The sequence below is a fragment of the Panthera tigris genome, chromosome D1 (genome assembly GCF_018350195.1).
Source record: "Panthera tigris isolate Pti1 chromosome D1, P.tigris_Pti1_mat1.1, whole genome shotgun sequence".
Taxonomy (NCBI): Eukaryota; Metazoa; Chordata; class Mammalia; order Carnivora; family Felidae; genus Panthera; species Panthera tigris.
The window spans coordinates 65,088,235-65,105,672 of NC_056669.1; the positions used below are offsets into that span (position 1 = coordinate 65,088,235).

Genomic DNA, 17,438 nt, shown 5'->3' on the forward strand with positions numbered 1-17,438 from the left:
AAAAAAACTGTTTCTGTAAAATATCCTAAGCCTTTGTGCTAAATACAAGATGATGATTTCTACAGAAAAGTCTAAACACCTCAGGTTCAGCAAGAGTGAGATCAGCTAGATTTGCAAAGTCAAGAAAATTGGCTGTTTCCCTCCTCCTTAAGCTAATAGAATCCAACTGTTGGAGCATGACATCATTCCTGAGCCCCAAACCCTGAGCAGAGAGTACAGACTTATCCCTGCCTCCCAGAAAACAGCCCAAGACTATGGCCAGGAAAGGAGAAAAAACAATCCAAGCCGGAGCTGACCTTACCTGAAAGTCCCGGTGCTTTCCTGCCCACTCCATTCTCGGCAGAGTTTGGCTCACACCACAGTCTGTAAGGGAGCCCGGGGCCCCAAAATCCACTCTCTTAAGCTCCGATACCTGCTGCGAGCTTCCCACAGCTCCTTCCTCTGACCTTTCGTGGCGCTCCTTCCAGCCAAATGAGCAGAGCACTTCTAGCCGGCCAGGCCAGTTGTCATGGAGACCCTGTTCTCGCCAGCCAGCGTGCTCTGTGCTCTGGCTTGCTCTCTCTCTCCTGCTCTCGCTTGTGCGCTCGCGCTCGCGCTCTCTCTCTCTCTCTCTCTCTCTCTCTCTCTCTCTCTCTTTCTCTCTCTCTGTCTGTCTCCTCTCCTCTCTCCCCCTCCACCCCCCCTTCTCTCCCGCTCTCAGTTCTGGGAGGCTTCCATGAAACAGCACTGTCTTTTGATCAGCTCGGGTTTTGCACACATTCCACTCCTCCTACCTCCCTTCCAGTCAAACAAGAGCTCTGGGCAGCTCCTGGGAACTTGCTTGAACAGTTAAGATGGGAGAAGGGAAAGACAGTGAGTGGACTTGTTTTCCTCCCCTCTAGTGTCTCATTTTTTTTTTTTTTAAACTTGGAAGAAGCCTGGCCAGCAGGGAGGGAGCTAGCTGGAGCACTTGGGAGGGGAAGCAAGCCCTTCCTCTGGGTCCTGGAGTGTGGGTAGGAGGACCCAGATGCATTGCCTTGACTTGTTTGTGCACTTGGGATTTTCCGGGCAGCACTTGAGGCGGAAATGTATTCACATCCCAGGAGCTCGCCTGGACTGGCCTCTCCACTTACCTTGCTGCCTGCCCAGGTTGTGGCGATGGCTTTAACCAGTGCAGGGACTCATGGTACTATTGCTGATACCCAAGCAGTCTCTCATCTTCCTGCAACAGAGAGGAAAGACACCAGGTCAGGACCAGTAAGAGTCCCAGACAAGTCCAGAGTCATAGCAGAAGCAACAAACAAGATACAAACACAACCTCATCTCTCTGCCCTGCTCAAGACCTGCAGCTAAAGCCCCTGGATGTCTGTGAGCTGCTGTCACAGCCAGGGATACTATCATTTTTGTCCAAGAGCCAGCACAGTGTCTAGGACACAGCAGGCCCTCTCAATTCAATCCCCCCATGTATATTTCTTCTTTGTGATCCCGCAACCCTGGGATCATGACCTGAGCTGAGATCAAGCTCAGTTGGATGCTCAACCAACTGAGCCACGCAGGCGCCCCATGACCTTCTATTATATGCACTATTTTGTCTGACCCTCAAACCTTCTGAAATACACTGAGCAATATTATTACCATTTTATACATGGGAAAACTGAGGCTCAGAGAGATCAAATGTTCAGTCCACAGTTACACAGCTAGTGAGTTAGGCCGTCAAAGAACTAGTAGAGGCCAGTCCATTGTTCTTTAGTCCAGTGTCCTTCCACTAAAGCACACTACCATCTGATCTTAAAAACTAACAACTTTTTTGATAGCCAGTATTGAGATACAAGGAGGAAGGCAGAGAATCTTTCTGAGTCATTGTGAATTAGACCTGACTACCATTCTGTTGGCCTGAAGACTGTATGATAGCATCTATGAGCTGTAGAAGGTAATGATACACAGATTAGAGGGAAAAGTCTTGCCCTGTAGCTATAATTTACCTTACACTTTTTCGAAGTACTCTCAGAAATCTTGACTCATCTGTTCAACACAACTGACCTGAAAGTTAGGACTGCTATTATCACAGGTTATTAAATCTAATTTAACAGATTGAGATGAAAATCTGAAAGAGAGGTCAAATGACTTGCCCCAGGTCACAGAACCAGAAAATAACAGATCTAGAAAGAGTACAAAAGCTTTTCAACTCTCTTTTGTGTAGTAAGCAGAAAGGCTGCAGGGAAACCAGGTGGAGCAGGGGGTCAGAAGACCTTGGCAGTATCTGGTTCCACCATTAACTAGCCATGTGACCTTGGGCAAGTCACCTACCCTCCCAGTTTCTACCTATGAAACCTGTCCCATGGGCAACTGATAGGGCTGGGATGGGCATAAAAGAGATGACTATGTAAAAGCATTCTCCTTAAGTCGGGCACTGAGCTAAGAACTTCATTCATCTCTACTGTTTTCACCACATACAGACAAACAAAACCCAGGGCCTCTGTTATCTCTCCAAGAGGAAAACACCGAGGCTTAAAGAAGAGATTTTTCTTTTTCTTTCTTTTTTTTTAATTTAATGTTGGTTTATTTTTTGAAAGAGAGAGACAGAGCACAAGCGGGGGAGGGGCAGAGAGAGAAGAAGACACAGAATCTGAAGTAGGCTCCAGGCTCTGAGCTGTCAGCACAGAGCCTGATGTGGGGCTCAAACTCATGAACAACAAGATCATGACCTGAGCCAAAGTCAGATGCTTAACCAACTGAGCCACCCAGGTGCCCCAAGTAAGAGATTTTTCAATGCTGCTTTCCAAAAACACTGCCAGTGAGGTCCTGATGGAATCTTTAATGCAGCGATCCTTTATAGAATCCTTTTGACTTTTATTGACCTCTGATATATCACAAAATTATCAAAATAAGATTTTAATTGACTTGAGTTTAAAAAGTAAATATATGTCAGAAGCTAAGGTAGGGAAAGTGTTAGAAAATCCAACAGGAAATAAATCCTAAGTGGTGGGCACTATTGCTTTAGTGAAGCAATCAGAGCTTCAAAATGGTCAGGTCCAATTTCCCACTACAGAAGCCCGACCTGACCCAAACACCAGCTCGGGAATCCTTCAAAGGCCCTAGTTCCCCATGTCTGCAAAGAAAGACTGAATGAAATGACAAGTGGAACACCATCAAGTCACTGAACTTCTCCCCTTCCCATTCCCAACAGGCATCCCTTTGCTCTCCTCCTGACCCTCCACTTCCAAGTACCCACACTAAGAAGAGGTGATGCCCATCCACTTCTACAACAAGCTAATACTCAGTTACAGTATTAGCACCAACAAATATTTATCCAGCACCTACCATATGTCAGGCATTCTTCTAAGCACTGTGAGGGGCCAGGACCAGGGCTAAAGACACAAGTCGGACTCTAAAGTAATGCAAACTTCAAAAAGCCCCACAGACCAGGAACAGAATGCAGGCCATGCTCCCCCTAGTGGCATGCTGGAGTTCACAGAGGTTCTTTAGAGCCTTGTCCTCTGGGGGAAGGGACACAGTAAGGGCCCCATTATGGGAGAACCAGAATCCCTGCTTGGGTGCTGTGACAGGTATAAGCTCTCTGCACTAGGCAGAGCAAGAGGACAGCTGAATCCCCCTGCTGCCCCTGCACAGCTGGATTCAGACCAATCCTGTTTGACCTTTCCCAAATGATAGGGCTCTTACAACCTCATGTGTTCTAGGATCTGTTGAGTGGCATGCATGCATACCTATGCCAGAAATCTGGGAGATACCCTTGCATATTCCCACCTCCCCCTCTCCATATCCAATCCATTTACCAATTCCAAACATTTCTTTTTCCAAAATGTATCCGTCCATTTTTCTGCACCTCCACCGCCACCCTAGTCCCGTCTTAATGACTGAAAAATGTCCGGATTGCCCCAGCTTTCACTCTTGCCCTCACAGCTCCATTCTCCATGCAGCTGTCTGAATCACCCTTTTACATCAGATCATGTCATTTCCTCCTTAACACATTTCAGTGTCTTCCCACTGCACTTTAGATGAAATCTTGATTCTTACCAGGACCTAGAAGGCCCTGTGATCCTTCTCCAGCCTCCTCTCAGCACATTTCCTGCCCTCCACCTGAGTGTGTCAGCTACAAGGGCCAGATTTTCCCCAAGCTGTTCCCCTTTGCCTGTGTCACTCCCCATGTGCCAAACTGGCTCTTACCTTGCCTCAACCAGGACTCTCACCTCCTCAGAGAAGTCTTCCACAATCCTCCAATCTAAATGAGGATTTATCCTTCATAGCACTCACCATCATCTCTAACCAAAATATATCCATCCTTTTCATAATGTCAGTTTTCCCCAATGAGTTCCTTTAGGAGCAGGAACCTTGACTGTTTTTGCCGCCATATTCCCTGCATTTAGTATGGGGCCCAGATCCCAGCTGGCACTCAATTAATGTCTGCTGAATGAATGCAAAAAAAAAAAAAACACACACACACATTTCATCCTGTCCTACAGGAAGAAGAAACTTAGAACAGCTATTTCATGTCACTCATTGTTTCTTTTCATAGGCTTACAAACTATAATTACATCCCCTTTTCTTATGTGCCTTGCCTGTGGGCTCAACCAAAAATTCCTGTAAAGTCTCCCTGTGGTTTGTTTCCCAGAAATTTCCTCGTAAGGTCACTCTTCTAGGGACGCGCTCCAGGGTTTTATAGCCTCTCCCATTACCCATTACAGGCACTCCTCCACCAGTATCATTGCCAAACCAAGCGGGATGCAGGAATGGCCCAACTCCCATACATGAGAAGGTTCTCTCAGGTCAGCAGCATTCAGGGACAAAAACGCTTTCTCTTATGTCTACTGTGTAGGTCACCGTACTTGCAAGAAATACATTTTCCCTAAAAAAAATCATCTTATGTTTTATAATTTGGAGTATAAAAGGTTTGAAAAAAATGTTTTTTTCATTACTAAATATTTGTATATGTATACATACACATTCATACATATATATATACATTTATATATACATTTATACATATATGTATACATATATATATATATATAACTACTATTTGAGGGGAAAATAAGGAAAGCCTAAATAACAGTAACAGCAGTGTGACTAAACCCCCTCATGAGATACATTAGCACCAAAATCTGAAATCCTTTCTGGCTTCATCTGCTGCCCATGCTTCCCCTGCTGCCCACACCCATCTACTGGCACAACAACCACACACCACCTATGCCCTGAACACTGTGTTTTTCCTCTCCTACAGCCCCTCCCCAGTGCTCATGCTGTTACCTTTATCCGCCTCCCTACCTCCGCCTCTACGACAAGCAAAATCTTACTGCTTTCAAGGCCCAACTCCGTTATCACTTCCCCTGAGAAATATTTCCTGATCTCTTGGCAGAATCTGTTTGCTTAGTCTGCAATCCCACAACAGTTTGAAGATGCCTTCATCATGATATTTATATCACTTTATCACTGTCACTTGTACCCCTGTATCCCCCACAGTTGTGAGCCCCATGAGGTCTACCAACTTTATTATCTCATTCACAGTGGGCAATCTATTCATGTAATAGATTGATCCTTGAAAAAGACTTTTTAAAAAATAAATACAGAAGCTGTCTCCTCCATAAGATGAGGGAATTTGAGTGTATAGACTTACACTGTACCAAGAGTATATGTGTGTGTGTGTGTGTATGTGTGTATATATATATGTTTGTGTGTATATATATGTGTATATATATGTGTGTGTATATATATGTGTGTGTGTATATATATGTGTATATATATGTGTGTGTGTATATATATATATATATATACATACATATATATGTATATATATATATATATGATTAGATTCTAGATTTAGTTCCTAGAAGAGTTTATAGTATTTTCTTATCTCTTTAAAAACAACTGAAATTCCAAACCTGAAAACACAGGAGCAAAGTAAATCTTTTAAAGTCACTCCTTACTTTGGGATCAAAGGAATTCAAGAAAAGTAAGCTGTTGTTGGATACCAGAATGCCTAAAAGATGCCGTGTACTTCAGAAGCCTCCCAGTGCCCACCAGACTGGAGTCTAGCAGCATCTCCACCGAAGACAGCTAGTTCTACCCAAGTAACAGGGAAATCAGGCACGTATCCTGCCCATTTCTATACTGGGCTCTGGCCGCCATGTGAGCAGGCAGACTTACACAAGAGCCCTTTAGGGCTTTCCAGTTTTCCTTTTCTACCTCTGAGTGGCAATGTGGTTTAGAAGGGAAAAATTAAAAATTCAGAGAGGGAAAGAAGGAGTCAGCAGGCTGGAGCCCAGGTCCTGGTTTCCAGGGTGGTAAGATCTTGAGCAAAACCCTGCCCCCACTGAAAAGCCTCTGCTTTTCCCTGCGTATAACAAGAGGGCAATTGGGCTGTTTGAACTAGCTGTTCTCTAAGGGTCCTTCCAGCTTGAATTTTCTCTTGCAGTCACCCAGTCCAACTGTTCTGTCCTAGTCACCTAGTCCCAGTGCTTTCTGAAGAGTCCAGAGCAGCAAGAAGACTTCTTGTTTCAGGGGCTACAGAGTCTCCATCTAACTCTTTCAGCAGAGCCCCTGATCTGGGGCTCTGGAGTCATCTGCCTGGTATCAGACAGAAAACTGTCCCCCCAAACAGGGCAGGCTTTCCTGGAGGAGAAGATGGAAGATTCAGGCTTCTTGACTACGGAAAGCTAGAGAGAGAATAAAGATACTAAACACCAGATGCGGATATTTGGAAATGGCCTGGGAAGTGCCTGGAAGGAGACTGAGGCTCCCAGGGACTTACTCCTGGCCATCAGTCTGAGACAAAGCCGCTTTTACAAAGCAGAAGAATTGGCAATATCTTAGTTCTCTTGAAAGATAATCTGCCTACTACAAATCAAGCAGTCTCTTCTACCAGCACCTTTGAAGCAACAAAATAAATGTCTCCCTCCAGATGGCAACCCCAGCCTCCTCTGCCTCTGTCAGGAGGCACATCCAGCAGGACCTCCAGGCCACTACTACACATACTCTGCTTGCACAGCCTTCCTGGGAAAACAGAGAAAGAGCCATCCTGTATTCAAATCCTGCCGTTTTATGGCAGGATATTCTCTGGGGTCCTTACTCCTGCCTTAATCCCACCTGCCTCCCACCCATCTCCTACCCTCCCACCCAACACTAAGACTCTGAAGTAAAAGAGTGTGGGATTCAGCCTGTAATTATCCTGGATCCCACCGCCCTGTGGTGAAGTGGCTACTAGACGTCTTCATGCTGGGTTGAGCACACTTTCCTTTGGTCTGTCAGCCTTCTAGCCTTAGTTTACTTCTATTCAGCTCCCAACCCTCAATATGAAACTCACAATTCAGATCCCCAGAGCACAAGATACACAGTGGCTTGATCCAGTCTCTTGGAGTATCTGTCACAATGCTCATATACGGGCTAATTTCCTAGAATCTCTCAAATCCACAGACTTCTGACTACTGTCCCTTGCCAAGTCTGAGCATTTTAACACTGGGCCACATAAACACAGTCTGGGGCCAGGAAAGACTGGACAGGCAATATACCAGACCCCCTCTAAAAGCACCATTTTACCTTTCCAAATGTGCTTCTCATGCTTACTTGGCTTAGAACTCTGAGCTCAACCAAGATCTTAACCTGTCATGACTGAAGCTTCAAGATGGGGGAGATAGAGCACAAAGTGGGGGGAAGGGAGATGGTGGAATAAGAAGACTGTGGACTCAAATGGCTTCTCCATGATATAACCAAGAAAATACCTGGAGCCTGAAAAAGAAAAGTGCCCCTCAGAATAAGATCTGGGTAAAGCTGTAGGAAATGTGGGCCCAGACTGTGTCATCTCCTCCATGCTGTCTCCCCTGATTTTCCCTGCCTGGACTGGATTCTCTACTCACAGCGCCTATACTCCTTGAAACAAACAGTCTAAGTACTAACAGTTGTTAGCTGTGCTCACTGCCTTGTATTTTAGTGTACCAAGGCTATTCAACTTAATTCTCCTACTAGCCTATAATATTCTTCAGGGCAAGAACTACTTGAATTCTTAACTCTGAATTCTAGTTTAGGACTCTGTCCCAAGCACAATTATTACATTTTTAATATATGAACTAATAAAACCAACCAACTAATCAACCTTAATAAGGGATCAACAATATCAGCCCAAAACCTAAACCATTTGGTGCTTAGCACCTCAGAGTGGTCCAGAGTTTCCAAGGTATGGTGTGTATACAGATGATTGTAAGTGGTATATGGACAAACATTTTAAAAATGTTTAATACTTTTGTATTTGTCTTAATGTGCATAAGAAAAAACACAACCAGCTATCATTTTCACTGATCTCATTGATTAGACCAATGCTAAAAAAATAAATAAATAAAAAAGGTACAGTTAACCCATGAACAACATGGGGGTTGGGGTGCTGGCCCCCTGTGCACTTAAAAATCTGCATGTAACTTTTGACTTCCCCACTACTTAACTACTAATAGCCTACTGCACACTGGAAGCCTTACTGATAACATAAACCATCATTAATACCTATTTTGTATGTTATATGTATTATATACTATGTTCTTACAATAAAGCAAGCTAGAGAAAAGAAAATGCTATTAAGAAAACCATAAGGGAGAGAGAATACATCTACAGTACTACACTGTATTTATAAAACAAAATCCAAGCATAAGTGCACCTTCTGCACCTTCACTGTTCAAACCCATGTTGTTTAAAGGTCAATTGTATATATTTTGTGTTTGCTTTTAATTTTGTTTGCTAAAGTTAGTGGATAGAAGTTTAAAGAGAAATAGCAGACTTGCACAGCTTCACAGTATCTTTATCATTACAAAGGCAGAAATACAAAAACTTGACAATGAAGAAACCCAGCAGACATTATCTTTACCAAGTGATCAAAGTTAACATTACTATTAATAAGTCATACTGACATCATGTAGCCCTGACATGATGCAGTAAGAAGGGCATTTCATTTCTGTGGCATTCCTCCCCAAAATTCATAACCTCAGTCTAATAATGAGAAAACATCAAACAAACCTGACTTGAGGGACATCCTATAAAATACCTGGCTACCACTCCTTAAAAGTCTCAAGGTCATAAAAGACAAGGACAGAGTGCAGAACTGTCAGAGACTGGAAGAGACTAAAAAGACACAATACATAAATGTAATGTGGGAACCTGGATTAGATCCTGGAATAGAAAAACTAATGGAATCCAAATTAAGTCTACAGTTTACACTACATTACTATTAACTTCTTAGTTGATAATTGTACCATAGTTATAAAAGGGTAAGGGAGGGGCATCTGGGTGGCTCAGTCGGTTAAGCGTCCGACTTCGGCTCAGGTCATGATCTCACGGCTCGTGAGTTCGAGCCCCGCGTCGGGCTCTGTGCTGACAGCTCAGAGCCTGGAGCCTGCTTCATGTTCTAGGTCTCCCTCTCTCTCTGCCCCTCCCCTGCTGCTGCTGTCTCTCTCTGTCTCTCAAAAATAAATAAACATTAAAAAAAAAATTTAAAAAAAATAAAAAATAAAAAATAAAAAATAAAAAAAATAAAAGGGTAAGGGAACTTGTATTGTCTCTACAACTTTTCTGTAAGTTTACAATTATTTAAAAATAAAAAGCTCTAAAAAAGCCAACTTAAAGATCAGTAAATAAAAGTATATATGGTACAAATCATAAAAATTGGTAAGAATGGCTCCAGTTTGAGAAACAGTAAGAGCAGTCACCCCTTGCATCCCACATCCAAGAAAAGCTCCCCCCAGAATGAGAGTAGTGGCTCTAGAGGAATATTTAGTATAGGGGCGCCTGGGTGGCTCAGTCAGTTGAGCATCCAACTTTGGGTCAGGTCATGACCTCATGATTTGTGGGTTCGAGCCCCACATCAGGCTTTATGCTGACAGCGTGGCACCTGCTTTGGACTCTCTGTCTCCCTCTCTCTGCCCTTCCCCAACTCATGTGCTCTCTCTCAAAAATAAATAAACATAAAAAAAAGAATATTTAGTATAATAGAGAAGTGTTCACTTTATATTACTTTGAGAAAAGTAACAAATTATCCCATTTAATTAAAAAGTATATAACACATTGGGGCACCTGGGTGGCTCAGTTGGTTAGGCACCTGACTCTTGATTTTGGCTTAGGTCACAATCTCACAGTCATGAGATCGAGCCCAGCATCCAGCTCTGTGATGACAGCTCTCTCTCTCTCTCCCTCTCTCTCTGCCCCTCCCCTTCCCTACTTGTGCTCTCTCTCTCTCAAAATCAATATTTAAATGTATATATATATATATATATATATATATACATACATATATATATGAATATATATATAAATATATATAAAAACATTTATAATGCATAGAAAATGTGTTAAAATAAAAATAACCTATACTAAATAAAATACAGACAGCATTTATTAAAGAGTAAATGGGACAAAGATTTTAGAAAAGTAACTTGGCTACATTAATTAAAATGTTCATATCCTTTGGCTCAGTATTCTCGCTTCTAGGAAGTTACCCTAAAAAAAAAAAACATTCTGTAGGGGCACCTGGGTGGCTCAGTAGGTTGGGCGTACAACTTCGGCTCAGGTCATGATCTCACTGTTCCCAAGTTTGAGCCCTGCACTGGGCTCTGTGCTGACAGCTCAGAGCCTGGAGCCTGTTTCAGATTCTGTGTCTTCCTCTCTGTCCCTGCCCCTCCCCCAGCTCATGCTCTGTCTCTGTCTCTCTCTCTCTCTCTCAAAAATAAATAAACATTAAAAAAAAAACATTCTGTAGTATGAGGGGGAAAAATGCCTATTCCCAGTATTATTTATAATAATGAAAAATTAGCAACAACCTCAATGTCAATCATTACTAGATTGGTAAATTTCAAGTATGCTTTGACCAGGATCCAGAGTAAAAACTACAAATATAACATAGTATGTACATATGTGAGAGGGCATGTGTGTGTGTATAAAACTGAACCAAAAAGTTTTCTCAGAACAGTACTTATCTTTACCATGTGTGATGCTCTCTGCTATTTTCTATCGTAATCTATTTCATTAAGAAAACAAACAGAGCTTGTACAGCCCCCGCTAAATGATTTTCCAACCCACTAGTGATGACCTGCAGTCTGCGAAACACTACACTGGACTATTGTGCAGCATTAAAAGAGACGACCACAGTCCACAAGCTGCTACCAGCAACTGGCTCTAGGGAAAGAGAAGAGAAAGCCAGGGCAAGACTCACTTTTCTCTGTACATCTTTTTGTACCTTTTGAACCTATATGTATTACTTTTACACGTGTTACATGTATCACTTAGTTGGGAATTAACTTTAAGTGATGACTGTGAGGACTTTAACAGCATCAGACAATGCTAACTATGCAAAACAGAGCTGTAACTACATTAATAAAAACACATGCACAAGTGAAAAAGGAAATAATGCCAAAACAATAAACACAATTTTTTTTCCTTTTTACTAAGTTTGAAATACTTTAGAATATTTTACTTCTACAATTTAACATACATATTTATTTTCTTAAATTAAAACAATTATTGGGGCACCTGGGTGGCTCAGTCCATAAACATCTGACTTCGGCTCAGGTCATGATCTCACAGTTCATGGGTTTGAGCCCCACATTGGGCTCTGTGCTGACACCTCAGAGCCTGGAGCCTGCTTGGGATTCTGTCTCCCTCTCTCTTGCCCCTCCCCCGTTCCCCCCCCCCCCCAAAAATAAATAAACATTAAAAAAAGACTTTTTTTTAAATTAAGACAATTATTATTAAAGGCACATAGGAGATTTTAAAACTAATGGTAATGTTTTCTTTATTAAGCTGGGTTGTAAGTACATGAATATTCACATTTATTTTTTAATTTTTTTTAAGTTTATTTACTTTGAGAGAGACAGAGGCAATGCAAGTGGGGGAGGGGCAGAGAGAGAAGGAGAGCTAGAGAATCCCAAGCAGCATAGAGTCCAACATGGGACTTAAACCCACGAAACACGAAATCATGTTCTGAGCTGAAACCAAGAGTCAGACTCAAATGACTGAGCCACCCAGGTACCCCATGAATATTCACATTTAAACTGGACATATAAAAAAAGTACTGTCTATATTTTTAATAATATTTTTAAATGAAAGATTTCAGAAGTGGCCCCCCTTGCCAGGCCAGCCTCTCCTTACTTTCAAACTCAGTAAGACACTCCAACAAAGTACTGGGATAGGATTTAAAACAGTCAGTCAATTGGATACTTTCTATCTTTGTACAAAGGTTCTGACATGGAACATACCACCACTATGGCTTCTAGAGCTTTCCATTCAGAACCTGGTAATGGACTAACTTCACCGTCCCATTCACACTCAGGATTCTCTTTTCTGAGTTATTCTGCTTTCACTCCTTCCTCCATCAAGCTATTGTTCATCCCTTCGTATTTGTAATAACATATAAGCTTTTCTGAGCAAAGAGATCATTTCTTATTAGTCTTTGAATTTTCAACAGACTATAATGCGGTGTTTTTTTTACATATAGGAAGTACTCAGTAAGTATTTATTAAATAAGTAATATCACAGGCAAAACTCCAGAACAAAGAAAAGTGAAAAGTGGAAAGAACATAGAGAAGGAAGTACCAGTCGCTAGAGATTACACACAAATCATACTAAAACACATTATTACTTTCATTGAATAAAGTTAATATAAAATTATTGTAGAGAATAAAGGAGACATTACATGTAAAACACACAGTGATAGAAATCAAGTGGTCTATAAATAACAACTTGGGGTTTAAAAAGTAATATGCACACATATTTCCATGATACATATTTGTATATGATATATATGATATATCACAAAAATAAACACATACATATGCACACACATATATCAAAAAATGCCGGGGGGCGCCTGGGTGGCGCAGTCGGTTAAGCGTCCGACTTCAGCCAGGTCACGATCTCGCGGTCTGTGAGTTCGAGCCCCGCGTCAGGCTCTGGGCTGATGGCTCGGAGCCTGGAGCCTGTTTCCGATTCTGTGTCTCCCTCTCTCTCTGCCCCTCCCCCGTTCATGCTCTGTCTCTCTCTGTCCCAAAAATAAATAAAAAACGTTGAAAAAAAAAATTAAAAAAAAAAAAATGCCGGGAGCACAATTTATCTGGATTTCAGAAAAACTTCCCTTGATCTTAAGGATAAAACAGAAATATACTGGCAGCTGGATGGTCTGGTAAGTCAGGACAGCTGGGGCCAAACTGTGCTGCAATATGGATCAACTAAGAAGAAGCACTCTGGAACTCCTAGAAGTTTGGCCACTTCCCATCTGTTCTAGATCCTACCATTGTCACCCTTTTTATCAATGACTTGGGGAAGACATGCTTATCTGAAATGCCTCTGACAACCTAAATGGGAGGGATAATTTATATACTAGAGAGAATCAGAATAAAGGCCTCAACAAACTGGAACCATAGGTTAAAAATAACAAGATGAAATTTTAAAAGGACAAAAGACATTGTTTTATACTTAAGTTTAGGGGAAAAAACTGCGTAACAACACAGGATGAAGATGGTATAAGTGAAGATTTGAGAAATGATTCAATAGGAGTCAACTGATGAGTCCATGTGATTTTTAGATTCACTGACTGAAATACAGAGCCCAGATCAAATGAGGTCCACATCTTACTCTGCTCCATTTGCATTAGAACAATCGTGCATCCAGGGGACACACACCCTATGTGCAGACTCAGGGGTAAATGGAGTCTTAATAACTATCTCAGGCAAGTATACTGAAGGGAGAAAAATCAAGTCTATGGAGCCTCTTAAGCTGAGAAATAAGATAACATGTCTGGTTCGTGAGGCTCTTAAGTCCTCCTGCAGAACAGGAAGATACCACTTTTATCCCTATGGAGTCATCTCCGGGGAACTGGTGGCTAGATGAGATAAAGAAAGCTCACATAAAGAAGGGCCAGCTGAGCCCTGCGTGATCTGCCCTTTGTCATTCCTGCTACTCACCCTGGAACCTCCCATTTGGGGCTCTGACCACCCAGGCTTTAGTAAGGACACAGAGAAGCTCAAGAATCTCAACAATTCTTAACCATCATCTCCCCAAACCATGGTTCATCATGATCAGAATTACAAAGTGATATTTTTGACCAGCAGAGTGAATTCTCGTGGACCTTTAGCCTTCTATACTAAGGTGTCATCTAATAGTTATTGGAGAGTAAGGACTCGGGTTTGACTATTGTAACTGAAACATTAGACAGTAGGAATGCAGCATTTCAGCTCCATCAGGCATTGCTGGGAAATATACATGCCAGCTTATCTCCCAAAATGGAAAACTATGATACTTCTTCTAAATACTCAGGAAGAATCAGCAAGAGAGAGAAGAGCAGCGGCCCCTCAAAACCTAGTTCTTATCCTAGAAACATGGAAGGCGGCCCTGGTCTACAGATGAGGGTCACATTAAATAAACTTCAACATCCTATAGTACAAAATGTCATTTTTTTAAACCATTCTCTTTTTTCCAAAGAATACAAACCTAGAAGTTTCTAGAATGATTAGCTCCTTCCATAACAATACATGTACTAGGTGTATCCCACTTTTATGTAAAATAGAGCTAGGTGGCTTTCGTATACAAAGAGGTGCTTCCAAATGTTCTTCACTCAGGGGTGCCTGGATGGCTCAGTCAGCTAAGCATCCAACTCTCGATTTTTGGCTCACATCATGATCTCAGGGTCATGAGATTGAGCCCCATCTGAGCTGACAGAGAGGAGCCTGCTTGGGATTCTCTCTTCCCCTCTATTGTTCACGCACTTGCTCACTCTCTTCCCCAAAATAAATAAATAAACTTAAAAAAATAATGTTCTTCTACTGAGAGGTCAACATAGAAGAACCTATGCAATAGGGGAACAAATTAGGCCCCAGGTTGTAAGGAAGGGAAGAGAGGTGAGATGATGAGGGGGAAAATAGAGGAAAGTAAAGGGAGAGGAGAAAGTAGTTGAAGATCCTGAAGGACAGAAACAGGAGGAAGCTTGTTTGGAAGTCTGAGAATAGCATACTTGGGGGAATTCCTGCGCATTACTCCCAAGGATGTCAAGGAACATATCTGAGTACAACTTAGCCTCTTGAAGGAAAGAAAGAATTCAGAAAGTCTATTATTCCCTCAGCGTCAGGATTCCTTATGCTGGGTTAACATGATTAGCCAAAGTCCATGTAACTGGTTGGCTAACACTGCTAAATGACTGGGAGGAGAGGGGAAGAGTACAAAAAACAAAGGTTCAGGGACCACTGTCCCTGGCACAGCAGATGCCAGCACAAGGCTTCTTTCTCAAGAGCTGTAGGCCTCCAAAGGCTGTATCTCAGAGACACTGGCTCTCTTCAAACCTGAGCAAGCACAGGAAGTCAACCATTTGAGAGTCCTCAAGGTGATGAAAGATTGCAGCCACTCATGTCAATGCAGATAACATCTGTGCTCAGTCATGCGTGGGACACATCTCTTCCAAGGAAAAGGCCTACTGGAGCTGAAGAGAGGTAAATCTACTTGGGAACAGTTTACCAAGAAGATGAGGCTTGACTCTATGTCCTCCCAAGAGAGTTACGACTGCTGATTAAATTATTGTTCCTTTTCAGATTCAGACTGTGTCCAAACACGGCTAGCAGAAGCACAGCCAGCAGCCAATCTCAGAGAAGAGAGCTACAAATGTGTGACAGGCAAACAAAAAGGCTCTACTTGGGATTTGGAGGTTTGCAAAATGCTTCTGAGGACACCAAAAGTGACTCTCATCTTTACTTTTCTTTTTTCAACTGTGACCTCTCTTTCTGCTCTCTCTCTCCTGCTGTATGGGCAATGGGAATGGACAAGGAGGGATGATCAGGGGCTATTTTAACAGAAACCAAGAACTTGGGGGATGCAGGATGACTGACTATGGAGGTAAGGAAGTGCCCAGAATGACTCCTGGATTCTGGCTGTGATCACTGGGCGCCAGTCACCACATCAGGAGGTACAGACAAAGCAGGATATTCCAAGGTGCTTTGCTGTAGTCATGTCTGAGTTCAAACCAAGAGGTGAAGTCACTCCAACACAGGAAGTTGTTGAGAGAACAAGATGGACAAGAGTATAAAGGACAGAGATGGAGGATGGGGGACAAGACAAGAAAAACAGTGAAGGAGAAAGAATAAAAGAGGAATGGAAGGAGAGAGGGAAGGGAGTGGAGGAAAAGTATGTGTCTGTGTGTGTGTGTGTGTGTGTGTGCGTGTGTGTCTTGTGTTTCAAGAGGAGGTGGGGAAAAGTGGATAATATAAAAAGAGCCATAAAGGTAACTCTGCAAATACTGAGTTCTTGGCTGCTGATTATCACTGGCTATAGTCCACTAACAGCAGAGTTGTGTCCTCCTCAGTGGTTAGGTTCTGCGGTCAGCACATAAGGTGAAAATCATATGGAGCAAATTAACTCTAGAAACTCCCTTAGAAAAGACCACACTGGAAACCAGCCAGTCTCCCAGGAAACCCAATTCAGTACCTTTCATATACATTTTTTTGTACACTCTTAAGAATCTCAGAACTAGAAGGACCCAAAGAATCCATCTTCTTGTCTAGTAATTCTCAAAAAAAAAAAAAAAAAAAAAAAATTCTCAGAGCTGGTCTGAATGCCTCTGAGTAAGCTTCATTTTGATCAGAAATTAGTAATCACCTAATGTCACCCAACTAGACAGGACTTTTCCGTGATCCCATGCTCCTTCCTCCATGTACTCTTCTCTTAAAATTCCCTTAGGAGATGGCAGGCTGAGACTGGAGGTCCAGTTTTACCACTAAATAGCTGTGTGAAACGGGAGCAGCAGCTTCCCCTTTATAATCCCCACCTGGAAAATGAAGCCAGACTAGATGAACTGTAAAGAACCCAGACAACTCTGAGATACTTACTGAATGAAAAAATGCTCTGAAAAGTGCAAAGCATTTCATAAACACAAGTTACCAGTAACAGTCCACTCTGATAGGGCAGACATTTTGACATCTTCTGTCTTTCCCTCAACTTCATCCCTAACATCCCACGTCTGGGTCCAACTTCCTCTGCTTCTAAATATTCTCTAGGGTTTTACCCCCTTCTTCTCTCTTCCTGTTGCTGATGTCCCACACTCTTTAGCAGGTCTCCTTATTGCCAATCTTTGTCCTCTCCAAAATTACTCTACTTTTTTCTACAAGAGTGATTTCTACAAACTCTCATCGCCACTGCTTCACTTCCCATCTCCTATGCACCAAAGCAGAAGTCCCAGGGTTCAAATTCCCAGCTCTGCTCCACCAGACCCATCACTCCCAAGGCAGATCATCAGTGACCCTAACCATGTCACATTCTATGTTTTTGCTCTTCTCCACATCCACAACACTTCCCACTTCTCCTTTGCTTATATAAAGTCCATCTAACTTTCAAAGACCAGGAAAGATTCTGCCTCCTCCAACAAAGCTTTCCTATAGTTTTAAGACACAACTTTCTCATTTCTGAAGTATAAATATATTCAGTTAGTAACTAAA

The 17,438-nt window shown here is 42.2% G+C and overlaps 1 protein-coding gene and 1 long non-coding RNA gene across 7 annotated transcripts in view; one reads left to right on the forward strand and one right to left on the reverse strand.

Moving 5' to 3' along the window:
* Positions 1-15,663, forward strand: part of LOC122230964 — a 36,011-nt gene extending 20,348 nt beyond the window's left edge. The window contains exon 5 of the long non-coding RNA XR_006208017.1: positions 15,543-15,663. This is a non-coding gene — a long non-coding RNA (uncharacterized LOC122230964). The remainder of the gene's footprint in view (positions 1-15,542) is intronic.
* Positions 1-17,438, reverse strand: part of DENND2B (DENN domain containing 2B) — a 177,917-nt gene that overhangs the window by 106,213 nt on the left and 54,266 nt on the right. For 5 of the 6 annotated variants that reach the window (XM_042957454.1, XM_042957450.1, XM_042957449.1 and 2 more), the window contains one exon: positions 1,113-1,201. The gene's annotated coding sequence lies outside the window, so the exon portion shown is untranslated. Of the gene's footprint in view, positions 1-301; positions 577-1,112; positions 1,202-17,438 lie in introns of those variants that run through there. The other variant, XM_042957455.1, reaches the window with a different exon arrangement.